A 16,410-nucleotide genomic window follows, 5' to 3' on the forward strand; every position below is an offset into this window, starting at 1 on the left:
AGAGCGTTTCTGCACAGAGATCATCACCATCATCAATCGTATTTATTGAGTGCTTACTATGTGCAGAGCACTGTACTAAGCGCTTGGGAAGTACAAATTGGCAACATATAGAGACAGTCCCTACCCAACGGTGGGCTCACAGTCTAAAAGGGGGAGACAGAGAACAAAACCAAACATACTAACAAAATAAAATAAATAGAATAGATATGTACAAGTAAAATAAATAAATAAATAAATAGAGTAATAAATATGTACAAACATATATACATATATACAGGTGCTGTGGGGAAGGGAAGGAGGTAAGATGGGGGGTGGAGAGGGGGACGAGGGGGAGAGGAAGGAAGGGGCTCAGTCTGGGAAGGCCTCCTGGAGGAGGTGAGCTCTCAGCAGGGCCTTGAAGGGAGGAAGAGAACTAGCTTGGCGGATGGGCAGAGTGAGGGCATTCCAGGCCCGGGGGATGACGTGGGCCGGGAGTCGATGGCGGGACAGGTGAGAACGAGGTACGGTGAGGAGATTAGCGGCGGAGGAGCGGAGGGCCTCGGGTGGGCTGTAGAAGGAGAGAAGGGAGGTGAGGTAGGAGGGGGCGAGGTGATGGACAGCCTTGAAGCCCAGGGTGAGGAGTTTCTGCCTGATGTTTCAGAGATGATCTGGACAGTAGCATGAAGTATAGACTGAAGTGAGGAGAGACAGGAGGACGGGAGATCAGAGAGGAGGCCGATGCAGTAATCCAGTCGGGATAGGATGAGAGATTGAACCAGCAGGGTAGAAGCTTGGATGGAGAGGAAAGGGCAGATCTTGGTGATGTTGCGGAGGTGAGACCAGCAGGTTTTGGTGACGGATTGGATGTGAGGGGTGAACAAGAGAGCAGAGTCGAGGATGATACCAAGGCTGCGGGCTTGTGAGACGTGAAGGATGGTAGTGCCGTCAACAGTGATGGGAAAGTCAGGGAGAGGGCAGGGTTTGGGAGGGAAGATAAGGAGTTCAGTCTTGGACATATTGAGTTTTAGATGGCGGGCAGACACCCAGATGGAGATGTCTTGAAGGCAGGAGGAGACATGAGCCTGAAGGGAGGGAGAGAGAGCGGGGGCAGAGATGTAGATTTGGGTGTCATCAGTGTAGAGATGATAGTTGAAACCATGGGAGCGAATGAGTTCACCAAGGGAGTGAGTGTAGATAGAGAACAGAAGGGGACCAAGAACTGAGCCTTGAGGAACCCCTACAGTAAGGGAATGGGATGGGGAGGAGGAGCCCGCAAAAGAGACTGAGAATGAACGGCTGGAGAGATAAGAGGAGAACCAGGAGAGGACAGAGTCTGTGAAGCCAAGGTTGGATAGTGTGTTGAGGAGAAGGGGATGGTCCTCAGTGTTGAAGGCATCAGGCAAAAACTCCTCACCCTCAGCTTCAAGGCTCTCCATCACCTCGCCCCCTCGCACCTTACCTCCCTTCTCTCCTTCTACAGCCCAGCCCGCACCCTCCACTCCTCTGCCGCTAATCACCTCACTGTGCCTCGTTCTCTCACCTGTCCCGCCGTCGACCCCCGGCCCACGTCATCCCCCTGGCCTGGAATGCCCTCCCTCCGCACATCTGCCAAGCTAGCTCTCTTCCTCCCTTCAAAGCCCTACTGAGAGCTCACCTCCTCCAGGAGGCCTTCCAAGACTGAGCCCCCTCCTTCCTCTTCCCCTTCTCCCCTTCCCCATCCCCCTAACGTTACCTCCTTCCCCTCCCCACAGCACCTGTATATATGTATATATGTTTATATGTATTTATTACTCTATTTTATTTGTTCATATTTATTCTATTTTGCTAATATGTTTTGTTTTGTTCTCTGTCTCCCCCTTCTAGACTGTGAGCCCACTGTGTAGGGACCGTCTCTATATGTTGCCAACTTGTACTTCCCAAGCGCTTAGTACAATGCTCTGCACACAGTAAGCACTCAATAAATACGATTGATTGAATGAATGAATTAGAGGTTGAGGAGGATTAGGACAGAGTAGGAGCCGTTGGATTTGGCAAGCAGGAGGTCATTGGTGACCTTTGAGAGGGCAGTCTGGGTTCCTGAAAATCACCCCTCTCCCTCCTCCATCCCCCACCTCTCAGCCCCCTTTTCAGCTTCCCCATGCTTCCCAGCAGTATCTTCAGAGGAGATCTCCTGCCTCCTCTCAAATGCCACCCCCTCCACATGTGCATCAGACCCCACTCCTCTGCACCTTATAAAAACTCTCACCCGTTCCTGCCTTCCCTCCTTAACTACCATCTTCAACCTCTCACTCTCCAATGGCTTCTTCCCCACTGCCTTCAAACATGCCCACATCTCCCCCATCCTAAAAAAAACCCTCCCTTGAGCCCACAGCCTCCTCATTCATTCATTCATTCATTCAATCATATTTATTGAGCACTTACTGTGTGCAGAGCACTGTAAAGTGCTTGGGAAGTACAAATCGGCAACATAGAGAGACAGTCCCTACCCAACAACGGGCTCATGTCCAGAAAGTTATCCAGTTATCCAGTTATACCCTCCAGTTATCACACCATCTCCCTCCTACCCCTTCTCTCCAAACTCCTTGAGAGAGTGGTCTACACTTGCTGCCTCAAATTTCTCTCCTCCAACTCTCTCCTGGACCCCTCCAATCTGACTTCCACCCCCTCCACTCCACTGAAACCCCCTCTCAAAGGTCACCAATGTCCTCTTAGCTGCCTTTGACACTGTGGACCATCCCCTTCTCCTCAATATATTATCCAACCTTGGCTTCACTGACTCTTCCCTCTCCTGGCTCTCCTCTTATCTTTCTGGCCATTCATTCTTAGTCTCCTTCGCTGGCTCCTCCTCCCCCTCCCATCCCCTAACTGTAGAGGTTCCTCTAGAGTCAGTTCTTGGTCCCTTTCTATTCTCCATCTACACTCACTCCCTTGGAAAACGCATTCACCCCCAAGGATTCAACTACCATCTCTATGCGGATGACACCCAAACCTGTATCTCCTCCCCAGTTCTCTCTCCCTCCCTCCAGGCTCGCATCTCCTCCTACCTTCAGGACATCTCTACTTGGATGTCCTCCCGCCACCCAAAACTCAACATTTCCAAGACAGAGCTCCTTATATTCCCTCCCAAACCCTGTTTTCTCCTGAACGTCCCCGTCATTGCGTACGGCACAAACATCCTTCCCAACTCACAAGCCCACAACCTTGGTGTCATCCTTGACTCCGCCCTCTCATTCACCCCACATATCCAATCTGTCATCAAATCCTGTTGGTCTCACCTTCACAACATCACCAAGATCCACCCTTTCCTCTCCATCCAAAACACTACCATGTTAGTACAGTCACTCATCCTATCTCGACTGGATTACTGCATCAGCCTCCTTTCTGACCTCCTAACCTCCTGCCTCTCCGCATTTCAGTCCATACTTTACTCCACTGCCCAGATTACCTTTCTACAGAAATGTCCAGGTTGCCTATCCACCTCCATATCAAGCAAAAACTCCTCACTATTGGCTTCAAAGCCCTCCATCACCTTGCCCCTTCTTACCTCCCCTCCCCTCTTTCCTTCTACAACCCAGCCCGCATACTCTGCTCCTCTGGTGCTAACCTTCTCACTGTGCCTCGATCTCACCTGTCTTGTTGCCAACCCCTGGCCCACGTCCTACCTCTGGCCTAGAATGCCCTCCCTCCTCAATTTCACCAAATAATCACTCTTCCCCCTTCAAAGTCCTACTGAAGATGCACCTCCTGCAAGAGGCCTTCCCAGACTAAACCCCCTTTTCCTCAGCTCCCCCTCCCTTCCACGTCACCTTGACTCGCTCCCTTTGCCTCCCCCCCCAGCACTTATGTTTATATGTAAATATCTATAATTCCATTTATACTGATGCCTGTTTACTTGTTTTGAAATCTGTCTCTCCTCCCCCTGTTAGAATGTAGAATGTATTCCCGATGTGGGCAGGGATTGTCTCTCTTTATTGCTGAATTGTACTTTCCAAGTGCTTACTTAGTACAGTGCCCTGAACACAGTAAGTACTCAATAAATATGAATGAATGAATGAATGAATGAATGAATGAATAGATATGATTGAGTGAGATAACTCCAGAGGACAGGGTTACTCCATTATGCAATCAGGTTATGTTCCTGAAAAATGTAATCACATAATGAACACCTGTGTCATGGAGTACATTTGTCCAAAGACTTACTTGCAAATAGGATCTGTTCCAGGAGCAGCCCTGCTGTGACAATTCCACACTACAAATAAGTAAAAATTCTACTGAAAATTCCTCTTTGCCCTTTTCTCCCCTTTTTCCAATTTCACCCAACCCTCCCCTGCTCCAAGTGGCTTTTTTGTCTAGGGCAGGATGTAGTGGGAGTGGTAATGGCACTGGTGGCAGAGACTGTTTGGAAGGGGACAGTGCTTTTCCCCATATCCCACCCCAGTCTATGCCTGGGCCCATTTCCATGGTTTTGTCCAGAGCAAGGAGGTGGAACTAGAAGTTTGAAAAGGAAGGTGATGGGGCGGGAGGTACCAACAGAAGCCATGTTTGCAGCAGCCACTGTCATTATGATTTTTTTCTCTTTTATTCTGGAGCCCAGATTGATGAGAAGACTGGGTGAAAGGGAAGTGGTGGGGGTGGGGGCCGAGTTTGGGGTATAGGGAGGAGAGGCAGAATAGCCACTGACATCAGGGAAGGACAAGGAGGGAGTCAGTCAGTCAGTTGTATTTTTTGAGCACTTACTGTGTGCAGAGTACTTTGTACTAAGTGCTTGGAACGGTATAATATAGCAATAAACGGACACATTCCCTGCCCATAGTGAGCTTACTGATCTAATGAGCTTATGTAGGTGATGAAGAAGGGAGGAGTAAGAGAAAAGATGGCTTAATTGAGGAGGGCCTGTTGGAGATGTGATTTTGAAAAGGTTTTGAAGTTAGGGAGAGGGGTGGCCTGTTGTATACTAAGGGGGAGTTCATTCATTCACTCATTCAGTCATTTATTGAGTGCTTACTGTGTGCACAGCACTGTACTAAGTGCTTGGGAAGTACAAGTTGGCAACATATAGAGACGGTCCCTACCCAACAATGGGCTCACAGTCTAGAAGGGGGATACAGACAACAAAACAAAACAGGTTTTGGTGACGGATTGGATGTGAGAGGTGAACGAGAGACTGGAGTCAAGGATGACACCAAGGTTGCGGGCTTGTGAGATGGGAAGGATGGTAGTGCCGTCTACAGTGACGGGAAAGTCAGGGAGAGGGCAGGGTTTGGGAGGGAAGATAAGGAGTTCCAGGTCAGAGGGAGAATATAGGCAAGGGGCTGGCAGCAAGATAGACGAGTGGGTAGGTTGGAATTTGAAGAGAAAAATGTGTGTGCTGGGTTGTAGTAGGAAATCAGGGTGGTAAGGTAGGAGGGGAAAAGCTAAATGACTGCTTTAAAGCCGTTGGTGAGGAGTTTCCATTTGATGTGGAGGCGGACGGGAAACCACAGGATATTGCCTGGGTCCCCAGGCAGAGCATCCCCCATCTGCCAAAAATCTGACCAAATCCAAAACATCTAAAGGGCCTAAGACCCACGTCCCAGACCTGGGCTCACAGTTTATCACTTGCAGTTCATGTGAATGCCACCCGGAGGGCAGGGCAATGTTGATCGCTTCCTTCTACACCCACACAGCCTACTGTCAGGGCTCAGCATGTGCTTACGTGTTGCATAATCTTGGCATGACTATTTAAATGAGACTCTATGTAAAATGCTGTCACCTTTGCCACTGCCCTTGTCTGGTAGTGACGGTGAGAGCATAGGTCAGCTAATAGGAGGCCAGACACACCTACATCTTGGGGAGGTTCCTCATCAATGTCCATATGAGACAGTAAGTCTCTCTCTATATAGTCTCGAAGTATCCCCCACTCTTTACACATAAACCTGCCATTATCCCAGGGAGCCAGTCCCCCCATGGAAAGGCGGAAACTCCCGCATCAGGAGCATCGCCACACTCATTTTCCAACAACATCAAACATTCCATGTGCTCCAGCATTTAAGGAAGCCTAGGAATATTTTTTCACTATTTTGTCCTCTTCGAACTTCAAACATCTAGCACGTGCACTTTTGGTCTGGTTTTGATCATATTTGTTCCATCTTCCCATTAGAATGTAAGTTCCTCTGGGGCAGGGACATACCCCATTCATCTTCTCAGCCCCACCTAGCTTTTAATGATAAAGATTATGATAAATAAACAACCCTGAGAAAGTGGGAGTTGAAGGAGTCTGAGACCTGCATTGGTGTCTGGGTGGAGCCGAGGCATGTAGACATTGGCAAAGTCACTCTTTATAAGCTTCTTAGTCAGGATGATTAATGCCCATGACGATGTTAATTCAGAAAAGACACCACCATTTAGAATGGAGAGGATTGATTGACTTCAAAGGGAGCTGCATATTTGGAAGAAGAACTAAATCATGATCTCCCAGGGCCGGCTCCCAGACGTAGCCAACCAACAGTTTAGGAGATTACTATGTTGGCACTGGAAAAAGTGGTGGAAACAGCAAGGGAAACAGCATGGCTCTGTGGAAAGAGCATGGGCTTGGGAGTCAAAGCACCTGAGTTATAATCCCAGCTATGTCAATTGCTTACTATGTGTCCTTGGGCAAGTCACTGAACTTCTCTGTGCCTCACTTCTCCTGTTCTCCCCCCTACTTAGATTGTGAGCCCCATGCTGGACAGAGACTGTGTCCAACCTAAGTACCTTATATCTACCCCCGCACTTAGAACAGGGTTTAATACCTAGTAAATGCCTAACAAATACTACAAACAAACAAAACAAAACAAAACAAAACAAAACAAAAAAACAGGCAGGAGGCTGATGAACATGGGGGATAGTTGTTCCAGCAATGCACTTCTTGGGTCTTTTCTCGGACCTCTCTGCCTTCTGCCATCACTTACCAGTTTGAATTATTGGTAACCCAAGCTGGACTCTCAAAGGAAATCATGTCCCATTTCTACCATCAATTCATTGACCGCCCAGGTTTTGTGGATGCCGGAAACATTTCTACCAACTCTGTTGTAGTCTCCCAAGTACTTAGTACAGTGCTCTGCACATAGTAGGTGCTCAGTAAATACCACTGATTGATTGATTGATTGAAGAGACATTCTGCCTGTAGGAAGTGTTGAAGATATCCACGGAGTGAGAGGGGTTCAAAGCCTGGCATTTTTTTGAGGCTTTGGTAGGTATTGAGCTTTCCCTCTCCCAAGGCCCCTGTCCTCTTTTCTCCCTCTTTTTTCCTCACCTTTTTCCAATCCACAACCTCAACCCTCTTCAATCTTCCAAGCTAAGACATGTTTTCATCACAGGTTGGGAGTTAGCAGTTAAGAATAGCAGTAGCAGTGGTAATAGTGTAGCAGTAGTATCTATTGCCCACCCCGCACCCTCCACTCCTCTGCCGCTAATCTCCTCACTGTGCCTCGTTCTCGCCTGTCCCGCAGTTGACCCCCGGCCCACGTCATCCCCCAGGCCTGGAATGCCCTCCCTCTGCCCATCCACCAAGCTAGTTCTCTTCCTCCCTTCAAAGCCCTACTGAGAGCTCACCTCCTCCAGGAGGCCTTCCCAGACTGAGCCCCCTCCTTCCTCTCCCCCTCGTTCCCCTCTCCATCCCCTTGTCTTACCTCCTTCCCTTCCCCACAGCACCTGTATATATGTATATATGTTTGTACATATTTATTACTCTATTTATTTTACTTGTACATATCTATTCTATTTATTTTATTTTGATTAATATGTTTGGTTTTGTTCTCTGTCTCCCCCTTCTAGACTGTGAGCCCACTGTTGGGTAGGGACTGTCTCTATATGTTGCCAACTTGTACTTCCCAAGCACTTAGTACAGTGCTCTGCACACAGTAAGCGCTCAATACAATTGATTGATTGATTGATTGATAGAATGGGGAAGGCAGATATCAATACAAATAAATAAAATAGATATTTGGGGCTGGTAGGGGGAAGAGCAAAGGGAGCAAGTCAGGGCAATGCAAATGGGAGTGGGAGATGAGGAAAAGTGGGGCTTAGTCTGGGAAGGGCACTTGAAGGAGGTGTGCCTTCAATAAGGCTTTGAAGTGGGGGAGAGGAATTGTCTGTGGAATTTGTGGAGGGAGGGCATCCCAGGCCAGAGGCAGGACATGGGCTAGGGATCAGCGGCAAGACAGTGAGAAGGTTAGCACAAGAAGAGTGAAGTGTGCGGGCTGGGTTGTAGAAGGAGAGAAGTGAGGTGAGGTAGGAGGGGGAAACACGGTGGACTGCTTTAAAGCCGAGGGTGAGGAGTTTTTGTTTGATGCAGAGATAGATGGGTGAACACTGGAGTCTTTTGAGCAGCAGGGTGGCATGTCCTGAACATTTTCGTAGAAAAATGAACCGGCAGCAGAGTGAAGTATGGACTGGAATGGGGACAGACAGGAGGCAGGGTGGTCAGCAAGGAGGCTAATGCAGTAATCCATGTGGGATAGGATGAGTGATTGTATTAACGTGACATGAGGCTCACAGTCTTAATCCCCATTTTACAGATGAGGTAATAATAATAATAATAATGGTATTTGTTAAGCGCTTACTATGAGCGAAGCACTGTTCTAAGGGCTGGGGTTGATACAAGGTAATCAGTTTGTCCCACGTAGTTTTAAACACCATTTTACAGATGAGGTAACTGAGGCACAAAGAAGTTAAGTGACTTGCCCAAAATCACTCAGCTGACAAGTGGCAGAGCCAGGATTAGGACCCATGACCTCTGACTCCCAAGCCTGTGCTGTTTCCCCTAAGCCACACTGGCACAGAGAAGTGAAGTGACTTGCCCAAGGTCACACAGCAGACAAGTGACAGGGGCAGGATTAGAACCCATGACCTTCTGACTTCCAGGCCTATGCTCTCTCCACTACGCCATGCTGCTTCTTGCCATCCTGCTTCTGTTAAGGCTCAGGATGCTGGGAAACTAATTGAGGAAAGTTTCTTAGTGGAAGGGGATTTTAGGAGAGATTTGAATATGGGGACAGCTGTGGTCTGTACAATATGAGGAAGATGGGAGTTCCAAGTGCCAGGGGGAGAGCTCCATTCTGCCCTCTTCATTCCCAAGCCTAAGGGGAGGGGGTCATTGCTTAAATAATTTCCATTTTTATGCGTTTCTCCATTCTTTCTGCCCTCTATTGGATTTGACCTTCCCTCAGTTAAGCTCCTTTTGGACAGGGAACATGTCTACCAACTGTGTTGTGCTGCACTCTACCAAGCACTTAGTACAGTGCTCTATACAGAGTAAGCATTTAATAAATATCATCAATTGAGTCCAAAGCTACCCTTGTTTATTCTCTAATGAGTTTCCGAGTAACTGTGGGCTGCTACATTTGTAGCTTTTGTGCCCTAGAGCAGTTGAACAAAGGCCATAATATGTCCAACAATTAGTCAGTTAGACATAATATAATTAGATCGGGGCAGAAACCTATGCATAAATTGCTTGTAGGGATGCCCACTTCCCCACTCCAGATATTGCGCACAGCTTTTTTTATGTTAGAACTGTTGAATTTTAATGGTGGTGTTTCTCTCTCACCTCATGGTTACGTTCTGGGTTTCTAGTGTGTGCAAAGTTTACCGAGGTTCCAACACTGCCCTCATGGGAAGCAGTGTGGCCTAATGGAAAGAGCACAGGCCTGAAGTCAGAGGACCTAAATTCTAATTCTGCCCCACCACTTACCTGCTGTGTGACCTTGGACAAGTCATTTAGCTTCTTTGTGCCTCAGTTCCCTCATTTGCCAAGTGGGAATTCAATACCTGTGCTCCCTGCTACTTAGAATGTGAGCTGCATGTGGGACCTGATTATCTTATATCTACCCCAGCATTTAGTTCAGTGCTTGACAAATAGTAAGTGCTTAAATGCCACAATTGTTTTATATTCTGCCTTCTTCCCCATTTCCTCAACTTCTGCAGTACTCTGACAGGAACAGAGAGATTGAAAGCCCATTTCCATTGTTGTTCTGTTTGGCATTTGGCAATGATAGTTCCCTAGTTTTTAGTATAAATTGTGTTGGGTATTTTTTTTTAGTTGTTTTGTTTGTTTTTATTGGTATTTGTTGAGCACTTACTTTGCGCAGCCAGACTACTAAACGCTGGGGTCGATACAACCTAATCAGGGCTGGACACAGTCCATGGCCCACATAGGCTCACGGTCTTAATCCCCATTTTGTAGATAAGAGAACTGAGGCACAGAGACATTGAGTGACTTATACAAAGTCACACAGCAGACAAGTGGTGAAATTAGGATTAGAAACCAGGTCCTCTGGCTTCCAGGCCACTGCTCTTTCCACTAGGCCACACTGCTTAATAGGCAATGAAAGATAGCCCATTGAAAACTTAATACTTCCATAGGTCTTCCTAAATACCAAATTCATTGTTTATTTTTGGCACAGAGGTACATTGCTGTTTGATCATATAGACTACATTCATTGTGTCATCACATTTTAAAATATATTTCTATTCTGAATCTTGCACTTAAATGCATTACGTGCTTAAGATTATATCTTATGAGAAACTCAGTAGTGCCCAAAATCAGGTTTTCACGACAGTAGAATAGGGTTCATTTTTTCGAAAACATACTATTTATCTGACTACAGAGTGATATGGTTTCAGAAGGATAGATTTAGGGCATGTGCACAGGTTGAGTTTTTTATAATAATAATTATTATTATTATGGTATTTGTTAAGCACTTACTATGTGCCAAGCACTGTTCTAAGCAATGGGGTAGGTACAAAGTAATCAGGTTGTCACAAGGGACTCACAGTCTTAATCCCCATTTTACAGATGAGGTAACTGAGGCCCAGAGAAGTTAAGTGGCTTGCCCATTATCTACCCCAGCTCTTAGTACAGTCCCTTGCACACAGTGAGAGCTTAGCAAATACCATAAAAAAATGTTCCAAGCACTGTACCAAGTGCTGAGGCAGATACAAGATCATCAGGTAGGATCCAATCCCAGTCCCAATGGGGCTCACAGTCTAATGGGAGGGAGTAGGAATTAATCCCCTTTTTCCAGATAAGGTAAATGAGGCAAAGAGAAGGTGCCCAGCATCAGAAAGCAGACAAATAGCAGAGCCACGTGACTTGCCCAAGTTCACACAGCAGACATGTGGTGGAACCGGGATTAGAATCCATGCCCTCTGAATCCCAGGCCTGTGCTCTTTCCACTAGGCCACACTGCTTCCAGCTGGGTGGGAGGGAGAGAAGGAAGAGGGGAGCATGAATCTGGCTTGAATGGAGTCTCCTAGGAGTCCACTGCCCTGGAGTCCCTAAAATCTTTTACTGACCCTACCACAGATAGCCTTCAAAATCATTTTTCACCGAAAATTCTGGTCTGTAGGCACATATTTCTGAGCGACTCTGAGCAAAAAAATGCATGACTGAACAACCTGACATACATTCACTGCAGTGCGTACCCTTTGAGCTGACAGATTTACAACATGTTCTCTTAGGAGACAATGAACAATGATTCCAGCAAGAATGCCGTGCCATTGAATGTCCTCATTTTGGGTTGGGGTGGACGTGCTCCCTAAACTTCTCCCTCCTGTCCCAACCCAGCAGGGAGTGTAATGCAGAAAAATTTCATGCGAGTAGAAACATATTCTCGTCTGTTCTCGATCTACACGCACTCCCATGGTGACCTCATTCGCTCCCACAGCTTCAACTATCATCTCTACGCTGATGACACCCAGATCTACATCTCTGCCCCTGCTCTCTCCCCCTCTCTCCAGGCTCGCATCTCCTCCTGCTTTCAGGACATCTCCATTTGGATGTCTGCCCGCCACCTAAAGCTCAACATGTCGAAGACTGAACTCCTTGTCTTCCCTCCCAAATCCTGCCCTCTCCCTGACTTTCCCATCTCTGTTGACGGCACTACCATCCTTCCCGTCTCACAAGCCTGCAACCTTGGTGTCATCCTCGACTCCGCTCTCTCATTCACCCCTCACATCCAAGCCGTGACCAAAACCTGCCGGTCTCAGCTCCACAACATTGCCAAGATCCGCCCTTTCCTCTCCATCCATACCGCTACCCTGCTCGTTCAAGCTCTCATCCTATCCCATCTGGACTACTGCATCAGCCTTCTCTCTGATCTCCCATCCTCGTGTCTCTCTCCACTTCAATCCATACTTCATGCTGCTGCCCGGATTATCTTTGTCCAGAAACGTTCTGGGCATATCACTCCCCTCCTCAAAAATCTCCAGTGGCTACCAATCAATCTGCGCATCAGGCAGAAACTCCTCACCCTGGGCTTCAAGGCTGTCCATCCCCTCGCCCCCTCCTACCTCACCTCCCTTCTCTCCTTCTACAGCCCAGTCCGCACCCTCCGCTCCTCCACCACTGATCTCCTCACCTTACCTCGCTCTCACCTGTCCCGCCATCGACCCCCAGCCCACATCATCCCCCGGGCCTGGAATGCCCTCCCTCTGCCCATCCGCCAAGCTAGCTCTCTTCCTCCCTTCAAGGCCCTGCTGAGAGCTCACCTCCTCCAGGAGGCCTTCCCAGACTGAGCCCCTTCCTTCCTCTCCCCCTCGTCCCCCTCTCCATCCCCCCCATCTTACCTCCTTCCCTTCCCCACAGCACCTGTATATATGTATATATGTTTGTACATATTTTTTACTCTATTTATTTATTTATTTGTATATATCTATTCCATTTATTTTATTTTGTTAGTATGTTTGGTTTTGTTCTCTGTCTCCCCCTTTTAGACTGTGAGCCCACTGTTGGGTAGGGACTGTCTCTATATGTTGCCAATTTGTACTTCCCAAAAGCTTAGTACAGTGCTCTGCACATAGTAAGCGCTCAATAAATACGATTGATGATGATGATGATATTCCTTACCGTATCACTGAAACCCTAACTTGGCTTGAGAAATGTAATCTTTCCCAAGCTTTAAAGACCAATGCCTCGTGATGTATCGTACCCCAGGACAGCATGTTTGCCGAGCTTTACCATGATACCACCTGCTCAAACTGAGAACGCTCCCTGTCTGGGTCAGTTGACTTATCTCTAAAATGAATGTCCTTTCTTACATACTGGAGTAATGAGGAGCAAGTTAAGAATGTGCTATGAAAAATACAGAGTGCAATGCAAGCATCAGATGACTTAAAGGGATGTTAAGATAAGTATTATAATGGGGAAAAAATCTACACCTGTGCAAGCAACAATAATATTAAGTTTTGCGTTTTAAAAAGTTAGGAATGATCCCTGTTCCTCAAGTGATGGTGAAATGGCCCAAAATGAGGCATTTTAGGAAAGGCTATGTACCACTTGCGCCTTTTGATACTCATCCCAGCCCCACAGCACTTATGGTAATATCCTTATACTCCACTATTTCCCTTATCCATAATTTATTTAAAGTCCACTTCCCCCTGTACAATGTAAATTCCTTGTGGACAGGGATTGCATCTACCAATTCTGTTGTACTCTCCCAAGAGCTTAGTACAGTGCCCTGCACACAGGAAACACCTAATCAATATAATAATAATTATTTTGGTATTTGTTAAGTGCTTACTAGGTAATCAGGTTTTCCCAAATGAGGCTCCTAGTCTTCAACCCCATTTTACAGATGCGGTAACTGAGGCCCAGAGAAGAGAAGGGTCTTGCCCAACGTCACACAGCAGACAAGTGGCAGAGTTGGGATTAGAACCCATGACCTTCTGACTCCCAGGTCAGTGGTCTATCCACTATGCCACGTGCTAGATTAGAGCATTTATTGTTTTTCTTTTGACGTGAATCGGTCTAAAAAAACAAAGCATGGGGGAAATTAAAGCACAGCTCTCTTGTCACTAAGCTCCCTAAGAACGACATCACTGGAGACTCCCAATCTTTACTTCATGCAACATATTATTAAACAGAGTTGCAGATAAGGTTGAAAAATTTACCCTCTTGGAAAAACTTAACTTTTGTCTTAGTCACTTCCCATGTCACTTACCACAGGGCAGAGAGTAATCGCAGGTGCAGTCGCAGCAAAGACTGGAAGGAATCACAGTGCCAGGCTGTCCGCTTCTTTGTGACCTTGATGTAATCACCCACCAGGCCCTTGGGCATGTCACATAACTTCTCTGTACCTCAGTTACCTCATCTGCAAAATGGGGATTAAGACTGAGAGCCCCATGTGGGACATGGAGTGTGTCCAGCATGATTATCTCTTATCTACCCCAGGGCTTAGTACAGTACCTGGCATATAGTAAGTCCTTACCAAATACAAAAAAAAAAAAAAAATCTGTCCCAGGATTCCCACTTTTATTGAAATCCTTCCCCTAAGTCCAAATTTCAGTCTGGCCTAAACCTAATATACTGAATTTAGACTGTTTCCTCTAGACTGTAAGAACATTGTGGTCAGGGAATATGTTTACCAACTGTTATTTTGTACTCTCCCGAGCCCTAAGTACAGGGCTTTGCACACAGTAGGTGTTCAATAAAAACAGTCAATTGATTACATATGACTTCTCTAATAGGGGAAACAATTTCTTTTCGTGCAGAAAAAACATCTTTGACCCAGAAGATCCTCAATGTGCCAGGTTAATTCTCATGGGCCAGATGGTCTCAGTGCCTCCAGAGGAAGTAGAATTTGCCAAGTGAGCCGTGTTTTCCAAGTAGTTATTTGCAGTGGTGGAATAACTGCCTCCCTGACTGAGGCAGTAAGAAATGGACCTGGAAATCAAACCCTGTTTATTGTTAGATTGGAAAATTACTCAATCACCTTACCCCCTCCTTACTCAATTACCTTGCCCCTCCTACCTCACCTCACTACTCTCCTGACAATAATAATAATAATAATAATAATAATAATAATAATAATAATAATAATAATTGTGGCATTTGTTAAGTTCTTACTATGTGCCAGCACTGTACCAAGCTCTGAGATGGATACAAGCAAATCAGGTTGGATCCAGTCCCTGTCGAATGTGGGGCTCACAGTTGCAATCCCCACTTTACAGATGAGGTAACTGAGGCATGGAGAAGTGAAGTGACTTGCCCGAGGTCACACAGCAGACAAGTGGTGGAGTGGGGATTAGAACCCATGACTTTTTGATTCCCAGGCCCGGGCTCTATCCACTAGGCCATGCTGCTTCTCCTACTACAACCTAGCCTGCACACGCCATTCCTCTAATGCTAACCTCACTGTACTTCGATCTCATCTATCTTGCCACCAACCTCTCACCCTCATCCTTCCTCTGGCCTGGAATGCCCTACCTCTTTATATCAGACAGATAATTGCTTTCTCCCACTTTTAAGCCTTATTGAAGGCACATCTCCTTGAAGAAGCCTTCCCTACTAAGCCCTTCTCTCCTCTTCTCCCATCCCTTCTGCGTCGCCCTGACTTGCTCCCTTCATTCATCCTCCCTCCCATCCCCACAGCACATATGGATATATCAGTAATTTATTTATTTGTGTATATTAATGTCTGTCTCCCCCTCTTTGGACTGTGAGCTCTATGTGGGCAGGGAATGTGTCCATTTATTTTTGTATTGTACTCTCCCAAGCACACAGTAAGTGCTCAATAAATACGAATGAATGACTAAATGAAAACTCAGTGGGAGTCGGCTTATAATAGCTTATAATGATGATGCTAATAATAGTATTTGTTAAACACTTCCTAGGTGCCAAGCACTGTACTAAGAACTGGGGTTGATACAAGATGTTCTATTTGGAGACATTTGGAGACATCCCCCATCCCACATGGGGCTCATAGCCTAAGTAGGAGGGAGAAGAGTAGAGGCTGAGGGCCTTCCTGATCTATGATCCCCAACTCTCAAATTCAGCAGGAAGTTGTCTTAGATGGAATTAGTAAATTGTCTTTGCTAGGAGTCTCCCCGAAATAGCAGTAAGCTCAAACTCTCTCACTCACCAGTCTTTCTCTTGTCACATAATGTGCAGTGTCTGGAAGCAGTGGGGGTCTAGTGGAAAGAGCGGGGGCCTGGGAATCAAAGGACCTGGGTTCTAATCCCAGCTCTGTCATTCACCTGCTGTGGGACCTTGGGCAAGTCACATAACTCCTCTGTGCCTCAGTTACCTCATCTGTAAAATGGGGATTCAGGTCATGAGCCCCACGAGGCTGTGTCCAACCTGATTAGTTTATATCTACCCCAGCACTAAGAACTGTGCTTGACACATAGTAAGTGCTTAACAAATACCATCATTATTATTCCCCCATCTGAAAAATGGGGCTTCTGTACCTGTTCTCCCTCCTACTTAGAATTTGAGTCCCATGTGGGATCTGATGATCTTGTATGTACCCCAGCACTTGGTACAGTGCTTAGCACAAAGTAAGCACTTAACAGAAACCACAATTATTATTATTATTATTATTATCCTCTCTTTGATCACCCTGACATTGAGCTTTCATTGTCTCATTGTGTTTCAAGATCACACAATGCAGGTGACTGTGACTTTAATAATAA

Source organism: Tachyglossus aculeatus, chromosome 2 (genome assembly GCF_015852505.1).
Source record: "Tachyglossus aculeatus isolate mTacAcu1 chromosome 2, mTacAcu1.pri, whole genome shotgun sequence".
Lineage (NCBI taxonomy): Eukaryota > Metazoa > Chordata > Mammalia > Monotremata > Tachyglossidae > Tachyglossus > Tachyglossus aculeatus.